We start from the raw sequence: 22,832 nt of genomic DNA, 5'->3' as shown, positions 1-22,832 counted from the left end.
TTCTCTCCTGATTTTGATTTGAATACCTTGCTCTCTATGCATCTCTTCCCCAGTATATTTCCCATAGTCCAGATTTGTCCAGAGATTAAAGAGAAAATGCTATAAATTACTGGCCATATAGTTTATAAAGTTGAAAATTGCATTGAACTTAGTTTGCCCAGGAGGTCTTAGACCTACAGCAGAAGAGCAGATGAAAGTCATTGTCAATTGTTGGGAACAGAGTAATGGGAAGTCAAAAGCACACCAATACTAGGGTCAAAATACCCGTGTTTAAGGCCAGGATCTTAAAATTTATTAATGTGCCTGTATACAATGGAATATTACTGGGCCATAAAAGGAACAAAATTGTAGGATGTTAAAATTTATTAATATGCTTATATACAGTGGAATATTACTAATCTATAAAAAGGAATGAAACTGTAATTTTCAGAGACGTGGATGAACCTGGAGACTATCGCATAGAGTGAAATAAGTCAGAAAGAGGAAAACAAATATAATATCACTTATATGTGGAATCTGGAGCTTCCCAGGCTGTGCAGTGGTAAAGAATCCTCCTGTCAATGCTGGAGATGCGGGTTCAGTCCCTGGGTCAGGAAGATCTTCTGGAGTAGGAAATGGCAACCCACACCAGTATTCTTGCTTGGAAATTTCTATGGACAGAAGAGCCTGGCAGGCTACAGTCCATGGGGTTAAAAAGGGTCAGACATGAGTGAGTGACTGAGTATGAACATATTTGTGGAATCTAGAAAAATGATACAGATGAACTTATTTGCAAAGCAGAAATAGAGACAGATGTAGAGAATGGATGTATGGATCCTACTCCAGTACTCTTGCCTGGAAAATCCCATGGATGGAGGAGCCTGGTGGGCTGCAGTCCATGGGGTCGCTAAGAGTCAGACAGGACTGAGCGACTTCCCTTTCACTTTTCACTTTCATGCTTTGGAGAAGGAAATGGCAACCCACTTCAGTGTTCTTGCCTGGAGAATCCCAGGGACAGGGGAGCCTGGTGGGCTGCTGTCTATGGGGTCACACAGAGTCAGACACGACTGGAGCGACTTAGCAGCAGCAGCAGGGGATGGAGAGGGGATGAATTGGGAGAAGGGATTGACATATTTCCTACTATGTATAAAACAGATAACTAATGAGAACCTGCTGTTGATTGACTATACCCAAGCCTTTGACTGTGTGCATCACAATGAACTGTGGAAAATTCTGAAGGAGATGGGAATACCAGACCACTTGACTTGCCTCTTGAGAAATCTGTATGCAGGTCAGGAAGCAACAGTTAGAACTGGTCATGGAACAACAGACTGGTTCCAAATAGGAAAAGGAGTACGTCAAGCCTATATTGTCACCCTGCTTATTTAACTTCTATGCAGAGTACATCATGAGAAATGCTGGGCTGAAAGAAGTACAAGCTGGAATCAAGATTGCTGGGAGAAATATCAATAACCTGAGATATGCAGATGACACCACCCTTATGGCAGAAAGTGAAGAGGAACTAAAAAGCCTCTTGATGAAAATGAAAGAGGAGAGTGAAAAAGTTGGCTTAAAGCCCAACATTCAGAAAACTAAGATTGTGACATCTGGTCCCATCAGTTCATGGCAAATAGATGGGGAAACAGTGGCTGACTTTATTTTTGGGGGCTCTAAAATCACTGCAGATGGTGGTTGCAGCCATAAAATTAAAAGACACTTACTTTTTGGAAGGAAAGTTATGACCAGTCTAGACAGCATATTAAAAGAGACATTACTTTGTCTAGTCAAGGTTATGGTTTTTCCAGTAGTCATGTATGGATGTGAGAGTTGGACTATAAAGAAAGATGAGCACCGAAGAACTGATGCTTTTGAACTGTGGTGTTGGAGAAGACTCTCGAGAGTCCCTTGGACTGCAAGGAGATCCAACCAGTCCATCCTAAAGCAGATCAGTCCTGGGTGTTCATTGGAAAGACTGATGTTGAAGCTGAAGCTCCAATACTTTGGCCACCTGATGAGAGAACTGACTCACTGGAAAAAACCCTTATGCTGGGAATGATTGAGGGCAGGAGGAGAAGGGGACGACAGAGGATGAGATGGTTGGATGGCATCACCGACTCAATGGACGTGGGTTTGGGTAGACTCTGGGAGCTGGTGATGGACAGGGAGGCCTGGCGTGCTACGGTTCATGTGGTCACAAAGAGTCAGACACAACTGAGCAGCTGAACTGAACTGAAGCGTTTAGCACAGGGAACTCCATTCAGTGCTCTGCAGTGACCAAACTGGGAAGGAAATCCAAAAGAGAAGGGATATATGTGTACATATAAGCAGTTCCACTTTGCTGTACAGTAGAGTAGAAACTAACAAAATATTGTAAAGCAATTATACCCAGTAAAATTTTATGAAAAATCCTTTAAAAATTTATTAATGTGCCATCTCTAGTGTCCCTTAATTCCTCTGAGTTTCAGTTCTTTCCTGGGAGTCATTCAGTCATATCACATTACATCCATTTACTAAAACGTATATTTTCTTGAAGACAAATGATATGTCTGAAGCTTTGTTTTCTTTATAATTTTGTTGATGTTGATGTGGAAAATACATGAAATATAAAATATGTCACAAATTTATGATCACTTTGTGTCTATGGCTTATTTTGCAAAGACATAAAGATTTTTAATATTTCTTAAGGGTATAGTTATATTTTTGTATTTACTCTATTTTAATTCAATTTTCAGATTATTAAAGATATCAAGTTTGTTTACATAATTATATATTTATAAAGATAGCTAAAAAGTTTTTTATTCTATAAAGAAGACATATGTTTGGAATTCAGTTTTCCATCCAATTCTGGTACAAATTTATATCAAATGAAAAAAGCAAAAACAAAAATTACCTCACCACTACCGCCATCGTGACCACCACCACTACCACTACACTGTAATGTCACACATTATAACATTGTCAGCTTCTTGCCCCAGCTGGGGAAGATTTATCCATGTTTTTCTCATATGCAGGTCTTTCAAACTACATATGGAATCTAATGAATATGGGAGTCCCTCGCCATTAATATAATTGAATGTTAAAGTAATAATGAAGTGTACGTAACTGCCAAAAGTTAAGATTTCAGTGTTAGAACGTCTGTAAGATATATTTGCGTTTTATAAATTGTTCCCAGCAATTTATATTTTCATGAAAACAACATACAGTTTGTTCAACTCTGGCCCCTGTAATTTTCAGGCTGTTTTCCCTTTGCCACAGTCTGCTAAAAGGGAGAAATGTACACGACTGCTGGAACTGTAGTAAGATAGTAAGACAGAGCTGTAAAGCAGAGACTAATGGTGGGAGAGGCACCATGAAGGCAGGGTAGCTGACTTCATTTTTAATTAGGAAAAGGGCATTTCTCAAACACCAGACCAAATAAGAAACACATGATCAGTAAGAGCAGAGTGGCAAACCCTGGAACTGATAATAAGGTCGGAAAGTCCCAGATGTCAGAGAGTTCTTTTAGTCCTCTTGTCTTTTCTAAATCCATTAGAGTTACAAAAATTGCCTAAAAAGGGAATTATATTTCAGTTTCTGTAATTCATTTTCAAAAACAGCAAAAGAATATATTTGCTCCATAAAAACTGTATTAGTTGGCATTCGCTAGTGCCAACTCTGGTCTGCTAGCTATCCCAATCATCTTCCATGACTGTCCATGTTTTTATTTTAGGAGAATTCCAAAATCTGCTTGAAGGAGCCATGCTTAAAGATTTATCTCACAAACATCATTTTTTTTTTTCATGCTGTTATAAAGGAGACTAAAGATTCATGAAATACTACTACATGTTTGAACTGGTTAGATGAGTTGTTAACGCAAGTCAAAAGCTTAATTAGAGAAGGAAAATTTGCCCCATATTTGCTGATTGTATTGCAAATTCTGGCTTGGTGTGAGACTGTAGGATATTAATATAAAACCATTCTTATTAATATAAAACCTTTCTTATTTATTGGGCTTCCCTTGTGGTTCAGCTGGTAAAGAATTTGCCTGCAATGCGGGAGGCCAGGGTTTGATCCCTGGTTGGAAAGATCCTCTGGAGAAGGGAGAGGCTACCCACTCCAGTATCCTGGCCTGGAGAATTCGTCCATGGACTGTATAGTCCATGTGGTTGCAAAGAGTCGAACATGACTGAGTGACTTTCACTTTCTTATTTATCAGACATAGTCAAAGAAGTTGGGTTAACAAAATAACTTGGAAGAAATTGACTGATAGATTTCTTCCAATGAGATCCTTGTCCAAAAAGACCTTCAACTTATCCGTAGAGAAGGTTCATTCAGTCATTGTATTGAGGGCCTGCCAGCCACTATGCAAAGGGTGGTGCTTTTATACTCCTCTTATTTTGCCCAAGTACATTCATCTTCTGTATACTTTGGTGACAAGGAATTTATCAATGTCAAGGAAAATACTCAGAGCGAGGAGTCTGTGCATTGTGACTTTGTTTAGATCTGGTAGCATCCAGATCCATGCAGATAACCTAACACCTGATCAAAAAGCTTGTCAGATGACCATTTTTTGCTTTTGGAATGTTTAAAACGTTTTCCATAATAAATAATGATTCTTAAAGATTATGGAAATGTAATGACAAGCATTTATGTAGCATTCTACACATAACTCCTTAGATATTTTCACTGCAGTCAGTTGAGTTATACCAGCATGTGCATTCTTACCTGTGTGCAGAGAAATAAACTGAGGGTTCTGACACCCTCAGAGGAAGGAAATGAGTGTTCCGAGATTGCATGTGTAGTAAATGATAGATCGAAGACTCAAAACTGGGAGCTCTGGGTCAAAAGTCTGTGCTCACTATTGCCCACACTATTGCCTTTCCTTCCAAACACAATAAGCAAAGAAACAGTACATCAACAACTTAAGATTTGGCTTATTTTATCAAGAAGGAGAAAGTATACTGCAAGTCTTAGAAGACTAAGACATTTCAAGATCTAAAAATTGAATGGGCTAGACTCACTTCAGTATGTCTGAATGTATTCTGGGTCTTCTTTGGAAGGGATACTTTGGTTGTGAGGGCAGGGAATACTCTACTCTTGTTTTAAAAAGTCTTTAGAGGTTTGTGATTAATTTTGTGCCACAAGCACATTAAATTGGCAGGCAAACAATCAATGTGGTTCTCATTACACCAAATTAAAAGTGGAAGTCACTTAAAAGTAAATATGTTAATATCAGAATAAGTAGATTGGTTTTATATATTTATATCAACTATTCATTGATTGTTTTCACTTACCAGGTCCATGTTATAACTGAACATGGATATGATACTGAGGAAGTCACTGATTTCCTGAATGGAAGTCTTTCATAGACCTGAGTTTAACACTGCAATTGCCCATTCTTGAGTTATCTAAGGAGCCATCTTACCAGGGCAGTACATGTTCTTCCAGAGTAAACGGTGGAACGAAAAGCACAGTCTCCTTGTTAGAAAAAGGGTAAGGCAGGCAGTTTCCTGTATAGACTCTCTCAGTTTCTCTGAGTGACCTTGTCTTACTGCAAAAAAAGATTGTAGCACACACAGGATAGAATCAAAACTTCTCTCAGACCATTTCCTTCTTCAGTTTCAAGTATTAAATATATGCATAATTTCAAATAAGTCACCATGTGCATTTATATTTTCAGATGCCCTCTCTATTGAATGGCTTTTATGTTAAGGACATACCCAGACAAACAAATGGAGTTCAGAGTTTAGAATTCTGACTGTGACAATACGTGTGATTTAGCTTGCTGCAAGTTAAAAAGACAAGTCTTAATTAAGATAAAAATAGTAAAGTGCCTAAATATTGAACACATGTATGAGAATATATTGAATCAATGACTAATACATGGTTTTGAAATGTGGATAAATGTTTAAAATTTTTCTTCAGTTAAAGCCTGCAAAAGATATAACCTATAAATACAACTGTTGGAACTGGCTTTATTTTTGTTACTATGAATATGATGTATTTGATGTGCTGCTAATAGTTAATTCTGCCAACTGCATTCACTTGGTGAACCAAATCCAGATTTTCAAATGGTGGGCAGTACAGTAGATGCTGCTCACCCCACTGCTGGGTGAGGAGGGGTGGTACAGATTAGAAAGGAGGCTGGCTTGCTTTTCTTCCTCTTTTCCTTCCCTCTGTGTTCTCTTCTTCCTTATCCTCTTTATTTTTTTCTTTCAAAAACCATTTATTGAACCCTTTGCATGATTTATGTACTTTGCCAGAACTTGGGGATGAAATGGTGAGTAAGATACCTATATTCTGCCTTTTTAGAACTTTCAGACAATGAAAAAAATCAAACTTGTAAACTGGCAATTACAGTTCAATGTAATAGATTCTCTATTGGGAAGTGATTCTGCGGGGTCTCCTAACCAATATATTGAAGGAAGGAGAGGCCTCCTCGAAGCAGATCTCAACAGAGGACTAATTCATCATTTACTCCTCTTCTTTAGGAGTTTCTCACTTTATGCAAAATTAAGATGTTACTCAAATCTTTTCAACCTTCAGTTCTCTTTTTCATTGTATCCTTGAACATGCCTTAGACTTTAGTCTATCTTTACTAATCAGTCTCCACCTCTGATCTTAATTCTCATCCTCCACTTGTGTAGTATTTATTTCTGCCTATTTTGTAATATTATAGATTATTGTTTCCATGCCTTTTTCCAGCCAAGAAGGCAAGAATTGATCTTATCTTCCTTCTCAATCCTCCACTTAATGAATTCTATGCCCTGTAATAACCCAGTGTTGTGTCTAGAATAGAAGTCTCTGATGGAACTGAAGTAATTTATGCATTTTTAAAATTCATTTACTTAACGAATTGATGAATTGTCTACTGTGTGCAGGAAAAAGAGAACAAAAGTGAACATCCATCATGAATAAACACTTCCAATAGTAGAGATCAGACATATTTCCAAATAGGCTCAGTTAAAAGAGTTATCTTAGGCATCAATTCTTCTGTTCAGTGAGTATTTATGAATGCCTACTATGTGCCAATCCCTGTTGTCATAGAGCTTACATTTTAAGTGGGGGAGCTTATTTAACTTATATGCAGAATACATCATGAGAAACGCTGGGCTGGAAGAAGCACAAGCTGGAATCAAGATTGCTGGGAGAAATATCAATAACCTCAGATATGCAGATGACACCACCCTTATGGCAGAGAGTGAAGAGGAACTAAAAAGCCTCTTGATGTAAGTGAAAGGAGAGTGAAGAAATTGGCTTAAAGCTCAACATTCAGAAAATGAAGATTATGGCATCTGGTCCCATCACTTCATGGCAAATATGGGGAAACAGTGGAAACAGTGTCAGACTTTATTTTTTTGGGGCTCCAAGACCACTGCAGATGGTGATTGCAACCATGAAATTAAAAGACGCTTACTCCTTGGAAGGAAAGTTATGACCAATCTAGATAGCATATTCAAAAGCAGAGACATTACTTTGCCAACAAAGGTCTGTCTAGTCAAGGCTATGGTTTTTCCAGTGGTTGTGTATGGATGCGAGAGTTGGACTGTGAAGAAAGCTGAGCACCGAAGAATTGATGCTTTTAAATTGTGGTGTTGGAGAAGACTCTTCAGAGTCCCTTGGACTACAAGGAGATCCAACCAGTCATTCTGAAGGAGATCAGCCCTGGGTGTTCTTTGGAAGGAATGATGCTAAAGCTGAAACTCCAGTACTTTGGCCACCTTATGCGAAGAGTTGACTCATTGGAAAAGAGTCTGATGCTGGGAGGGATTGGGGGCAAGAGGAGAAGGGGACGACAGAGGATGAGATGGCTGGATGGCATCACGGACTCGATGGACATGAGTTTGAGTGAACTCCGGGAGTTGGTGATGGACAGGGAGGCCTGGTGTGCTGCAATTCATGGGGGTCGCAAAGAGTCATGTCCACATGACTGAGCGACTGAACTGAACTGAACTGACTGACAAGTAAACAAATGAATGTGATTTCAGATAATGATAAAAATCCTGATAAACAATAAAATCAAGTAATGGAGTAGAAGATACGTGAAAGGATTCTGACAGATTGAGGCATCAGGGAAGGCCTTTATGAATAGGTGTCATTTGAAGTGAGATGAGCAGTGAAGAAAGAGCCAGTCATGGAATGATCAGAGAAGGGAACCCTAAGTGAAGGTGACAGCAAGTACAAGAAATGCGTTTGACCTCTTTGAGGAAAGTAAGAAAATATAGTTAGGCTGATGATCAGTATCCAGGGAAGGAGTGGTTTGAAAGTTAAGTTGAAGCAGAAGGAAGGGGTCAGATCATTATCACATCTTGTAGGTCATTGTAAGGAGTCTGAGTTTTATTTTAAATGTAATGAATGTATGGCTATGGTCTTTTTCTTCCTGTCCCAAGGAATCTTCATTTGCTCCAGAAAAGTGTCCGGGTCCGGCTTAGAGACAGTATGACCCATGGAGACCAAGTTCCTATAGTTCTCTAACATTACATCCAAACTATTATATATAGAATGGATGAACAACAAGGTTGTGTATATCTCAGGAAACTATATTCAGTATCCTGTGATAAATCATAATGGCAAAGAATCTGAAGGGATGTGTGTGTGTGTGTGTGTATGACTGAATCACTTTGCTGTGCAGCAATTAACACAACATTGTAAATCAGCTATACTTCAATAAAAAGAAAATAACTTGCTACAAAGACAGCCACAAAAATAAATGTCATGAGAAATCACTAAAAGAACTTTAAACACATGAGCAGCAAGATATGATTGACACATTAAAGAGAAAGCTCCACATTCTCTGTGATAAAAATGAGTTTTAGGGAGAGGAAGATGGAGGCAGGGAGCCCTGGTTGGCGGCTGTTACATGGCCCGTGAAAATGATGATAGTGCTTTGAACAGAAAGAGGTGGGAGAGAAAACAGGGTAATAGAAAAACTGGAGATGTACCAGGGAGGTAGATGTCTCAGGAACTCCTGATGGACTAAGTAACAAAAAGTAAATAATAGATGAATTCAGCCATGGCTCTTGATGTCATTATCAATAACCTCAGATATGCAGATGACACCACCCTTATGGCAGAGAGTGAAGAGGAACTCAAAAGCCTCTTGATGAAAGTGAAAGAGGAGAGTGAAAAAGTTGGCTTAAAGCTCAACATGCAGAAAACGAAGATCGTGGCATCCGGTCCCACCACTTCATGGGAAATAGATGGGGAAACAGTGGAAACAGTGTCAGACTTTATTTTTCTGGGCTCCAAAATCACTACAGATGGTGACTGCAGCCATGAAATTAAAAGACACTTACTCCTTGGAAGGAAAGTTATGACCAACCTAGATAGCATATTCAAAAGCAGAGACATTACTTTGCCAACAAAGGTTCATCTAGTCAAAGCTATGGTTTTTCCTGTGGTCATATATGGATGTGAGGGTTGGACTGTGAAGAAGGCTGAGCGCCAAAGAATTGATGCTTTTGAACTGTGGTGTTGGAGAAGACTCTTGAGAGTCCCTTGGACTGCAAGGAGATCCAACCAGTCCATTTTGAAAGAGATCAGCCCTGGGATTTCTTTGGAAGGAATGATGCTGAAGCTGAAACTCCAGTACTTTGGCCACCTCATGGGAAGAGTTGACTCATTGGAAAAGACTCTGATGCTGGGAGGGATTGGGGGCAGGAGGAGAAGGGGACGACAGAGGATGAGATGGCTGGATGGCATCACTGACTTGATGGACGTGAGTCTGAGTGAACTCCAAGAGTTGGTGATGGACAGGGAGGCCTGGCGTGCTGCGATTCATGGGGTCGCAAAGAGTCGGACACGACTGAGCGACTGATCTGATCTGATCTGATCTAGACACTGGGGGGTGGAGGCAAAACTGGGTTCCCCAGTATAACAGTTCATGGTATGAAACCTTAGAGATCTTAGGATGAGCCTTTTCACTGTTTCAGTACACCTCAGAGGAAATCTCTATTTACCCTTGCTAAAGCTATGGAGAATAATTAGAGTCTTTGTTTTTGCCAACTTAGTACTGTAAGACAACTCATACTTAATTAACTTATTTAGTGTAATTTGTGCCATAAAGTAGCTCTCTCAAAACATAGATCCCTTGATGGAGAATATTTAAATATTGATATCCCTGGTAGATTTTTGGATATTTATGTAATTGCGACCCCATGGACCCACCAGGCTCCAATGTTCATGGAATTTTCCAGGCAAGAATACTGGAGTGGGTTGTCATTTCCTGTTCCAGAGGATCTTCCCGGCCAAGGGATTGGACCCATGTCTATTATGTACCCTGGATGGACAGGTGGATTCCTTACCTACTGTTCCACCTGGGAACCCACCTCACCTGATTTGCTTTCCAGTAACTCTTCACTCTGTTAGCCTTTGTGTAAAGTAGCAAGGAATGCCAGTGACTCTAAATTAATCATGTGTAGAGTTTTCTCAGAAGTCCAAAACAATAGCTTTGATAAAATAATATATTATCATCCATATTCCAGTTTTCAGTATTAAATCTAAAAGTTTCTTTTAAAAATAGCCCTTTAAAAAGTACAAATGACCCTTTGCCAGAGAATCAATAATAATTCTATGCAGTATATTGAAATGTGTGTTACCTCCCATCAAAATTAGTGTACCACTTCTAAAGTCTCACATATACATATATATAAGTATATATTTAATAAAAATCTATTTTCAGTGGTGTGAGAATTACTAGGGGAGTGAATAGAACAACACTTGGTCTGAAGTGGTAATGAAGATTGACACTGAATTCTAGTGCACTGGCAGCTCTGTCATGAATTTACTATTTGATTCTATTCAAGTCATTTGAATTCTCTTTCTTTAATTTCACACCTGCAAAATGGTGCAGCAAGAAAGTCTTGATGAAATAGGACAAATATTAGATCACACAAAACAGATAAAAAGGGAATGAACAACCTTGAATGCTAAATTAGAACTTTATATTAACGATTAAGCAGTGAAACTGGAAACAAAGCCTTGTATTTTCTTTAAACATATTTCTCAGTCACTGTATTGATTTTTTAATATTTATTTTATATTTGTTGACTGCTGACTATGTCAGGTGTTGGTGGTACGAAAATTATTTTATTAAATTTTATGTAAAGAACACTCAGTTTTGCTGGGGGAATTTTCTTTACTACTAAAAGGGATAATTTTATCCATATCCATTGACTTTTTACTTTGTCTTGGTCTTCTGCTATGATACTTTTTATGTACTATTTGAGTGATCCAGAAACTTTTAATATAAGTATATGTGTATATGTGAATATATGTGAGTCGGTAGCTTTTCGAATTTTTACACAGCTAAGAAAATAATTTTTATTATTCTTTAAATGAAGCAAAGAAATCATTATTAATGTATATACAGTGTTAGAATATTGACAGCTATACTGCCTTTGAAGTAGATTTCTTTTCGTACATAAAGAAAAAAAGACTGTTTTTCAAACGTTTGTTGGAGATGTGGGTTTTTTCTTGTCTGTTTGAAAAGGAAGGGTTCATGTTTGTGTAGACTGTCCTTAATATGTAGTGATCTTGTGGGTGCATGGGGGGACCTTGTTTAGAAAGCCTGTAGTTTGATAATCATTTTTATTCGGTTTACTTGGATTCCTTTTAACACATACTTCCATCATGGAATGCATTTCATCTAATGTGAGTGATAGGAAATATAAACTGACAAAACTAGGAACTTGTTCATAAGGAAGCCAGGGCCTAGTCGATTATGGCCTTGGTCGTAGTACTGAATTCAGAGAGGAATGCAGAGTCCATCAGTTCAGAGCATGACTACCTAATAGAGGGATTTTCATCTTAAGACTTGCTCCCTTTGTCAAAACTGATGCAAAAATCATACATAACAACTTTGCATTTATATGGTGCTTTACTTTTAAACAGCAATATTTCGTATCACAAATATATATTGTGATCCTACAGTAATTGGGTTGTAAAGAAAAAAGGCACAATACCTATGCAATGAAAGAATGAATAATATAGTGGGAAATAGGCATATATAATTAGGTTAAATTACAATAACACGTTATGAATTTTAGAAAATAATTTTGAATAGGGAAGAGGAAGAGGAAATATGCTGATATTTTTATCTTGTTTGAGCCCTCTGGTAATTCCTTGTGATCAATAAGGAAAGCTATCTGCCTCTGACCAATGGGGAAACAGCTTAACTTCTCTGGTGGGTGAAGGGCTTGTTAGTTTAGTTGGAGTCTTCTGATTCCTCAGCTGGTGCTCCTTACACAGCATAGTATTCTGGCAGAAGATTGCACTGCTTCTCTCACTAATATGTGGTTGGTGCAAAGAAGATGTTAGTTGACAAAAGTTGGCGTGTTAGGAGCTTCCTCTGATGTGAATTCAAATCACATTTTGGAAGGCACTTTTCAGGCAGTCTCCAAATAAGGCATCCTTGGGTTTTTGCCTTTTTATTAGAAAGGAACAGTGGTTTTCTGTACAGAAACTTAATGAGGTTTTATTCATATTTAAATATTTGAACAATTGTATTTGCTTATATGGTAAAAGCAAATCTGAAGCATGTGGCTTTTTGGCCAAAACACAGAACAACAACAACAAAAAAATCCTGGTTCAGTCAGACCATAGTTAGATTCAGTAAAGAAGATAACTGGCAAGGCTAGTTTCTGCTTTTCTAGAAAAAAACAGCAGATTTTGATAATTTTCTAATTTTTGTAATAATTCTTATTGCCTCACAAAGTTGAAAATGAGTTTTCTCATTTAGTATTCTTAAAAGAGCATTTAGGATTAGGTTCCCACCTCCTGAAACAGCAGAATGAGTATGAATGAACTTAAATTACACAGTGATAACTATTATATGAACCATGTTGGAAACCTCTTGGGTACTGGCAGCCCATACAACCCAAATTATGGAGAATAAAGATTTATTTCTAAGCTACTCTCTGATAAACTTTGAGAGTGTGAAAAGGAAGACAATTGTTTTAGTCTTTTCTATATTGATTATGTTGCAGGTCTAATTGAATCAGATAGACATAATATATACATAAGGAGCTGAACTACTGGGATAATGCAGTTAGATTTTGTTGCAAACTCTGATCTAATTAAGGATTTGTTAACTCTTGTATAATACAACTGCTATTATCAAGGACTTTTAACTAAGTATTAAAAATCACTCTCAGCTGCAACTTGCCATTTGTGATCTCAGCTAGGAAGCAGTTTCCTTTTTACAATTTTTTTTTAAGTCTTTCTCTGTAAGCTTTGTAAGTACTTTTCCTTTGATAAAAAGTTTCAGGCATGTGTCTCACTTACGAAGTGGAAAATTCCTGATACATGAGAAGTAAAAGAGGAAATAGTTCATTTCTACATTTAGTGTCCTTTCTCATGAAGTAGAAGACTCCTTTGTTAAAAGAGGAACTCATCCTTGTTCTCAGAGGCTAAATAATAGGTGTATAAGGAACACATTGAAAACCTACCCGATTATTTCTTAATTCTACCTCAATGCTATCTGTTTTTGTCGCATATTCTCCTACACATTTCCATGTATTTGTATAAACACATCTTTTTTCACCACATTTTTGAGAGTCAGCTTTATAGTTATGTCTTCTAAACTGCATTCCAGTAGTGGAGTTGGATTTTTTTTTTTTTTTTTCCGTGAAGACTGATAGATGGCTCAGTGAGCAGTGCTCATTCTTCAGCCTTTTCTTTGAGAAATTACCTCCATACATATACATCATGAATTTAGTGTCAAGTAATAAAAATAATGGCCTGCCATCCTGTATTATTTACCCTCAAATAACTTCCAGCAAATCCACTCACATTCACACCACTTCTTTGTGTCCTGACAGAAGAAATCCTGAAGGCCAGTGTGGGCCCATGGTGAATACACAGTAACCCTATCACCAATGAACTGGTTGTGAATCCTCCATTCTCTTGTAGACGAAAATAGCTGAGACTCACTGCTCCCTTCATTTTAGCTTCAATGGTTTCTCCTGAACCCACGTTTCCCAAAATAATACTCATTGAATGTTTTGATGACTAGATAGAAATCTTTTCTAGATTCTCCTCCCTACTCTTGGTAGGAAAATGTAGGTGTTACAGAATCCAGTGAGCACAGCTAGAACAGTTTTGCTGAAGGAGACACATGTCGGATGAACCCATCACTTCAGATTTTTCAGCGTTTAAGTTAGTGACGCTGGAATAAATAGCAAGAGAAATAATGATACTGACCTCAACAGGTAAATGGTAATTGCTTTGGTCTTCATGATTCATTCATTTTATGGTTAATTTATTGTATTTTTTTCTTGCTGCATGACAAACATTTTATCCTTATTTCTACACGTGAACATTGAAAGACTCAGAAGTAGTCTCGTATATTCATGATTTGCACAGTGAGATCTGCTCAATAATACATCAAAATTCTTAAGTTTTGGACAAACAACTTTGGAATTAGGATATTGGGTAGCATATTAAAGCCCCAGTGACTCAATTCCTTTCTTACCATTTTGATAGCCTTTCACTACTAGTTAACTTAGAATAGATGGGAAAACCTAAAAAAGAGGAAGTTGTGTGGGGTCAATCTGGCTAACAGTCAGCAGAGATCATTAAGTTTTATTGAAGTAGTTTATTTAGCTAGGGGAATCCAGCTGTCTTTCTCCCACCTTTGTTCCTCATTTGTTTCTGACATTCAAATATGTGTTGAATAGGTGAAACCTCTATTTTCACCCTTGTTGAATCATCTCAGAAATTTTCAGCTTTACTAAGGATGAGACAGGCTTTTGGCCTAAACAACTTGACTACATTTAGACATATTTGGAATAAGCACTAGTAATTTAATCCGTAGATGACTAGGAAATATCTGTTTGTGTGACCACATAAAGAACTTTCCAAACTACTCAATACGCAACTGAGCTGAATACTTAATAGAGCCTTTTCTAGCTATGGGTTGGGGGAATGGGTATAGTAAGGGAAAGGGATTAAGGTATATAAATTTCTAGTTATAAAATAAATATACAGTGTAGGGAACATAGTCAATGATATTGTAGTAACTTTGTATGGTAACTAGACTTTTCCTAATAATCGTTTTGTAACGTATAAAAACATCGGGAAATTCACGGTGTTAGGACTCCATGCTTTCACTGTCAACAGCTCAGGTTCAATCCCTGGTCACGGAACTAGGCTTCTGAAAGCTGTGCAGAGCAAACAGACAGACAACACTGAATTACTATGTTGTGTACCTGAAGCTAATATAATATTGGAAGTCAATTATACATCAATAGTTTTTAAATTAATGGGTCAGGGCATTACGTCAACTGGTCCTTCTTTATCCTTAGTGTTGATGAATATGAATTTTATAGAAGTGTCTACCTACACGCTGCATTTCAACTAAATTTTCTGCAATCTTTTATTAGGTGCTCAACTAAAAGCTTAATTTAAATAGATTTGATGTTTGTGATACATGTTGGTTGAGCTACTTAGAAATATAGGAGCCTGAGTTGTTCATGGGTATAAATAAAACTTCCTTGTGGTCAAATGTTAATGTAATGTAGGTACAAACAAAGATAGTGTGGTATGGACATGGGAGGAAAGAAATCTACGTAGGATACCATGTTCTTCCTCTTTGAAATACGTGTTGCTCTAAATAGACACTTCCCAAATTATTTAACATGTTCAAATTTGAGTATGGATTAACCTTATATTGACAAATTTTAACAAAAAATTGAAAATAAATTATATGCATCTTTTCTTTCCTTACTTTGTAGAGAAGGACATACTGAAAGAGTGTTATCAAGACATTGCTTTTCACATACACTCATTAGTAATTCAAAGATTTAGTAGCTGATGGTGATGTTAGTGTAATTAGCAGGGAAAAAAAATGGAAGAAATGCATGTTGCTATAGCAATATGTTCATCATGAATGATCTACAGCATAAACACCCAGATTAATTTACAAGATGCCAGGTAGAAAGCTGCATGGCTGACTAGGCTACTCTCAGATGCCACAGTATTTGTTTTTATTAAGTGTAAACATTACAGTGGAGCTTTCAAGGTATGTGTGCTTGTCACTGTCAATCACACAGGGGTTGCATTCCCAAAGAGTTTTCAATTCACTTTAAATTTTTAACAGAGGAAGAGAAACATATTTTTTTTCAGAGAATTAAAAAAAAATATATACCAGCACAGATGACATTTTGACACTGAAACAAGCTAACAGTCTCCTTGTTCATGGGCAGAGTATGTTTCTGTTTCATGTGATCACTTGCTTTTGATACCAGAGGTATGGGAGTTTTAATGTGCAAGCAGATTTAAAAATACCGACATTGGAAGCCATGGTGTCAGGAAACCTCTTAAGAAAGCACTTGTGGATATGACCATAAGCCGGATGACATTTTAGCCCACCATAGTTTAGGGTTATTACTAGAAACTCAAGACAAAAAAGGCATCCTTACCTCATTGGGCAAGGAAATGTGATATGTGGGTGTATATATAGGTGTGTGTTTATGAGCAAGTCTGAAAGATCCAGTTGCCAACTGGATGCTTGTTGCCAACGGTATTTTGGGGCCTGGAGCCAGACACACGGGATGGTACTAGAGACTCGCATTCCTCGGCTTGACCAGTGGGGTGATTCTGCAGCATTGGCACGAGGACAGATCATGTTCATGATCTGACTTTCTCATTCTCCATTGCCTGAATAGCCCAACTTCAGTGTTGGTTAAAAGCTGGGAGTTAGAATGGGGTAGAAGGTTTAGAGAAAAGCTCAGGAATTTTAGAGACAGTAAAGTTTAGCTGACTGGTATTCCCTTCCTATTGATACTTCAGGGCTCAAAGGGTCATTGGGAGGTTTATATGACTTATGTGAATTGTGTGTAGTTAACAACATTTTCATTAATTTATGCATCATGTAAAAATAGCACTAAGTGCTCTCCTGAAGTTGGTCATTGCATTTTATTCAAAGTATTGCATGATAAGACTCAAGACATGGAGAAGGCATGTTCTCGCGGCACACTGGGTGGTGCTGTAGTGTCCACTGGGGACAAAGTCAAGTCAACATATACTTCTAGATCACTCGATACAAGTAAGACAAAGTCATTGTCCTTGGGCAACATATAACTTATAGGGATGCCCAGTACAGAATTCTTGATAGAATGCCAACATGTTAAGGGCAAGACCTTCAAGGATATCAGGAAGAGTAGGAGAATTGTGGTTGTTTTTCCCCCGGTCTGGAGAAGGATTGGGTCTCTGGGACTAACTCCCAACATCTGGATAAACCATGTATGTTATGAGATTTGGCCAAGGGAATTTTTAAACTTGAAGCCAGGCCTGGCATTCACTAGTACTATCCCTATGGGATTTAGCCTGGAGGCTAGAGGTTGCCAAACCCACGTTTGGACCCTACATTACTTAGGTTGGATAGACAGTCACTATGTAGAGGAAATGAACAATAAACATTATGTCCTTTGGGGTTCCACAAAGGAAAACAATAAACCTGCCTCAGTCATGGTTCCAATAATGGATGGGTTGCTTCAGGCTACTGCCCAAATAAAGGCTGTTGCAGGCAGTCAGCCCTAGAAAAGAACAAGTAACTTTCTTTTCTTGCCCCACCCTGTTAGGGAGTCAGTTGCTGGCCACCAGTGAAGTTGGTGCTAATCTAATCAGGATGTTTTGCTTTAACTTCTGGTGTGGCTTTTTGTCTGGGTTGAGGAGGAAAAAAGGATTTTTTAAAATGCTCCATTTCAGAGTTGTTTATATTAAGTGTCTCCATTATTTTCCCAGTACAAATTCTGCATCAGTAAAACTGGTTAGGCATTTAGACTTTTAATCAGATGACTTAAGGTATATCATACAATGCTGTTTTGCTTGGTTCAGCATAATTTTCTTAAAAAATCCCCACACAATAGGAATGGGTCAGACATAACTGAATCTGTCGAGTAATAGGGAAATTCAGGACTAGATTTTATCGTATGTGTTCCTAAGATGTCATAACAATGTAATAAAATACAGTCTTCAGGTACAGCACTTTATATCACTCAGGTGAGAAGATAAATGTAAATGTTCTGATACAGGAAGGAACTTGGATGAACCTGATTATCTATTTGACTGAACCATATTACAAGCTCATCTAGAGCACAGCCTGGTTTGATGCTTACTTTGCACTTTTTCCCTTGCATCAGGTATCTTGCCTGGAACATACCTTAGAATGTAGCTATTGGTAGATAGATATTAATGAAGGGCAAAAACTGTTATACAAGGGCCTGGGGAATAGCAATATTTAAGTTCTGCAGTAAGGAAAAAGAGGCAATTAAAGAGAATGAAAGCATACTGGGAACTGGGAGGAAAATCATAAAAGTACACAAGAATAGAGCCATGGAAACCACGGAGAGGGTGCATTGAGAAGAAAGGTGTGGTCGGGAACGCTGCAGAAGTCCTTGGAGCAGATACTTATTCTGCAGTTGTCCCAGCTGTCATTTCATCTTGACAGGTTGCTGTTTAGACAGTGGTATCATTGGGGGAATTCTGAAAATGCACCAGAGACTGAAATCCCTGTAGTTTTGTATAATTGAAAATGCTCTGCAGATAAGTTTAACAACGTAGACACTAGACGACTGTGTCAAGATGACTATTAAACATCAATCTGCACTTATATATATATATAAAACACTAAACATTGGTAACATTTTGATGGTTTTTGTAATCAATTCACATTCAATATAATGCAATACACAATATATGGTGAAATAGTCTTTCTTTTCATAATGGCATCCAGCTAAGCTCGTGATATTCAGCTCTCTTTAATGAAGTGTATGGCTTAACTAAGAGAAGATACTTTAATGGATTTCAGTGAAAACAAAGCAGGTGCTATTAAATTCCAAAGTAAAATAAATCACATTTTAAACTATATTCCATCCTTTACACAATAAAAAATGTGTAATCTTCATCAGATAGCAAAGGAAATATTAAAATTCAGTTAAGCAAGACTTTTTGCTACTTTCTTTGGTTGAAAAAATTAATATTTTGAACAGTTAACATATGTTTTCAATTTCTAAGGCAATGCATTTATTTCAAACCAATTCATAGTTTCCTTATAATAACCAACAGTGAGATTAACCTGGATAAGTATATTTCCAATAGAAACCTACAAGTTGATTAAATCTACCAAAAAATAAAAATAAAAACAACAGAAAGTAGAAAATAGTAGAAAAGTTACCTTCCTATTCCCTGCGTTAGGAACATGTATTAGAGCATTCTTTAAAATGGATATTGTTAATTGATTTATTCCTAAATAGTCAGGGATAGTATTTAGGAAGAAATAGAGACTTTATCCAAATTTACAGAATTCTGTGGTTGATGTTCCAAGATATCATATTTTTAAGAAAGGTATAATTATACATCTAAGTGCCTGTTGTCTGCAGATTTCAGGTAGTAACCTACAAATTACTGAATAGTGTGATTCTGCAAAAACAGGCAGGAAATAAAGCAGTTACTTCTTCAGCCTTGACATTGCTTGTAGAAGTCAGTCTTGCCCACTTGCTAACATAGTAATGTGTTTGTAAAGTAAAGTGATTTTGCTTTGCATGTTAATGGTCATTGCATATATTCTCTAGATTCAATTATGTAGCAGACATGAATTTTCAATGGAATTGATATGATTTCCAGCTCCATACCTAGGACCAGGTAAGTCTAAATTTAGGATAATTCTGTCTCTCTTGACATAGTGATTGCTACTGGAAACCTTCACCTAAGTAATTAGCAAATACTTTCTTACTGTCACGAATACTGATCCAGGGTGGGCAGAGACCTAAAGCCGGTCTAAGGATAACAAAGCTCAGATTGTAAGAGATACTGACTGTCCCTCCTGTGTGTTAACCAGAAGAAAGTGTGAGGCTCAGGTAGGATTGGCAGTCCTCTCCCCACCATGTGGAGGGCCAACTTAGCAAAAAGCCTGCCAGGTGGAAGTGAACCGTGCAAGAGAGTCATAGATAATCAGGTTTGCCCCCATGAAACTGTGGCTCTTCCAACCTCTGCACAGTTTACTGGTATGAGATTGTTGTTTATTTGACTGTTTTGAGCTGGGTGTCTTACCACTTGCAGCTAAACGCCTCCTCTGAAGTTATTGAAATCATCTCTGATTCCATTTTTTTTTCCCTCTCTCAGCCTCCTCAACAACTCAGGCGTCCAAGGCTTCTGCTTATTTTTCCTCGATTGTTCCTGGTTTTGTCCCCTTGTCTGGGTTCCTAGTGGCTTACTTTGGGTCCTTCTGTTTTCCTATCTATGTTGCTGCACTGACTTGCTAATATGTCTCTTATTTGAATATACTTAATACAGTTTTTCAAAGGTTCCCCATTGCTTCCAGGTTAATGATCAAATTCCTCAGAAGTTGTCAGGAAACCTTGTCTCTCTTCTACTTTTAAAATTTCATCTTGAAATCTAACATAAACTACTTTGATTGTCTGAATGTAATATGTGTTTTATTCTCTTTAGGCCTTTGCCTGAGATACTCTGACTGATTTTGATCAAACAACTCAGCTTAAAATACCACCTCTTTGGTAAAGTGTTTCTTAATTGCTTTTTTTTTTTTTTAACTTCCTGCATGGCAAATTGCTCATTCTTCAGTGTTCTTATGGCACTTTACACACATACACATATCAACACTTCCCACATTGTGTTGTAATGATTTGTTTATAGTTTGATCTCCCTTCTGGACTGTGACTCATTGAAGGCCAGGTCTGGACAAAGACACTGTTTTCTTCTTAACTCAGCCTAAGGCTCAGTACATAGTGCACATTTAATACATATTTGCTGATTATGCGATTAAAGGACTGAAGTAGTCTTTATGGTTATTATTTCAAAACAAACTGTCAGAATACACATCTCCAGGAACTGTCCTAAAAATGAAACAGTTCAGAAGGACATGGTACCTCGTGTCTTGTATTTTATAGATTATTCTTCATGTACTTTAGAACAACTGTAGGCAGAATGATTGCTTATTAGGTCTCTTAAAGACTCATTTTAAGAATTATACTTTTTTTTCCCCCCAGAAAGACTTCTCGTAGTTTAGACTGAAGCTGAGAGAAGAGACAAGAGGAGCTTTAAGGTCTGCTTGTCTGTATTTGCTTGGTCTAAAAAAGTAGCTCTGGACTTTTGTTATGTGAGGTTTTCATGTGATTGGAGAGGAAAGAGTTTAACCTGCTGCTTTGTTTGAACAGTGATGGCAAAAACTAAAAATAACGCAAGATTCCAAATGTGTGTATGGAAATTAAAACACAATTTTGGGCAATTGCTGTAAAAACTTCCACTCTCTTTATACACCTTAGACTTAGCCGGAGCCAGATCTGCCCACAAAGGAGACGTTTAACTGATAGGTTCTTTTTATGAAAGGCCTTTTCCAGGGGCCACATCTTGGGGGGTTTGGGGAAGGGAAGTGTGTGGTTCTGTCTAAATTTCATCCAGGACTTCTCTCCCCATCTGACCCTGGAAATTGCTGCAATTTTAGCTTCCTGTGGTAGGCAGTAAAAAAAAAAAAAAAAAAAAAAACTAAATCAGAAATGGTAGAAAGACACTTAACCAAGTACAGGGAGTTTCTGAGATCCCTAGGCTAGAGCCAACTCTGTATTCCTAAGCAACACAACATAATTCTAACTTACTCAGGGCATCAACCATAGTAATTCAAACTTCTCTCTGGATGGGCCTTGAAAATAGCTTGTCATCAGGACCTGCTGTTGGTGAGATAGGTTTTTATCAGTCATTTTTAAAAATGAGAGAAGAAAATGATGCTAATTTGTCGAACACAATTCAGAAAACATCTCTCCTAAGGAGATGTGTGAAATAAGGGGTTGTAGAACAATGGTGTGAATGGGAGATACTGGGCAAGTGAAGTCGTTTGAATAGGTTGCCATAAAAAGAAAGGTCACAGTGCTTGAGCCGACTAAGTAGGCCCTAACTAAGAATACCACAGAACTGCTTGTCGGGCTAAGAAGGCTTTGATGGAAAATGACGCATGAGATTGACAGGGCATCTGAACCCTTGCAGCTGTTTCATTTCAGGCATTCTTCTCCAGGATGGCTACTGCATGGATTTAAGAAGCTGTGGACAGCAGTCATTTAAGGAAATGGACACCAGGGCGAAATCATCTTAGAATGCAACCTAGCGCAGAGGGTTAGTTTGGCCAGAATATGCAGATCCCAGCCATTCACCAGCTTAGTCTCTTATCTTCTCCACTGGTTTTCTTTAACACTCTTTACTGCTCTGGTTCACTCCTTACCTGCATTGAAAAGAAGTTTCCTAAGTACAGGTCATTTAAATGTCTTACCTGCTAAAAGTCCCACAGTGATGGAAAGCATTATAACATAATACAAAAACCATATATGTTGGAGTCAAAATGTTTTTAATCATGGCTTGGGTGTTTTCTGCCTTGTGGCTGTGGGCAAATTCTCTTGTATGAGGTTCACATTCCTCATCTGTAAAATGAGAATAAAAATAAGAATGTATAATTTAAAGAACTATTATAATACATACTTGATAATATATATAAATAAGTAGGCACAGTTTGAATTTTGAATTCGACTAACAGGGCAACTAATATTATGTTGGCTTTCAAACGTTATTTAACAGTTAGAATGCAGTCTTATATTGCGATAGACATATATGTGTGTGTATATATGCATATGTGCATGTATATACATAGATGTTCGTGTATATACATGCACACATACATACATATATACACATGTACATATATACACATGTACATATATACACATGTGTACATATATACACGTGTATAACAGTTTAAAGCAGTATATTACTGTAAATATATTTTAAATTTCAAATTATTTTTAAAGTAAGCAAGGAGAAAAGTAAGGCATGATGAAAACAAAAATTGGATAAAAATTTCAATAATAACC

This window comes from Bos indicus x Bos taurus, chromosome 7 (assembly GCF_003369695.1).
Source record: "Bos indicus x Bos taurus breed Angus x Brahman F1 hybrid chromosome 7, Bos_hybrid_MaternalHap_v2.0, whole genome shotgun sequence".
Classification (NCBI taxonomy): domain Eukaryota; kingdom Metazoa; phylum Chordata; class Mammalia; order Artiodactyla; family Bovidae; genus Bos; species Bos indicus x Bos taurus.
Note: the sequence above shows the minus strand (reverse complement) of the source record.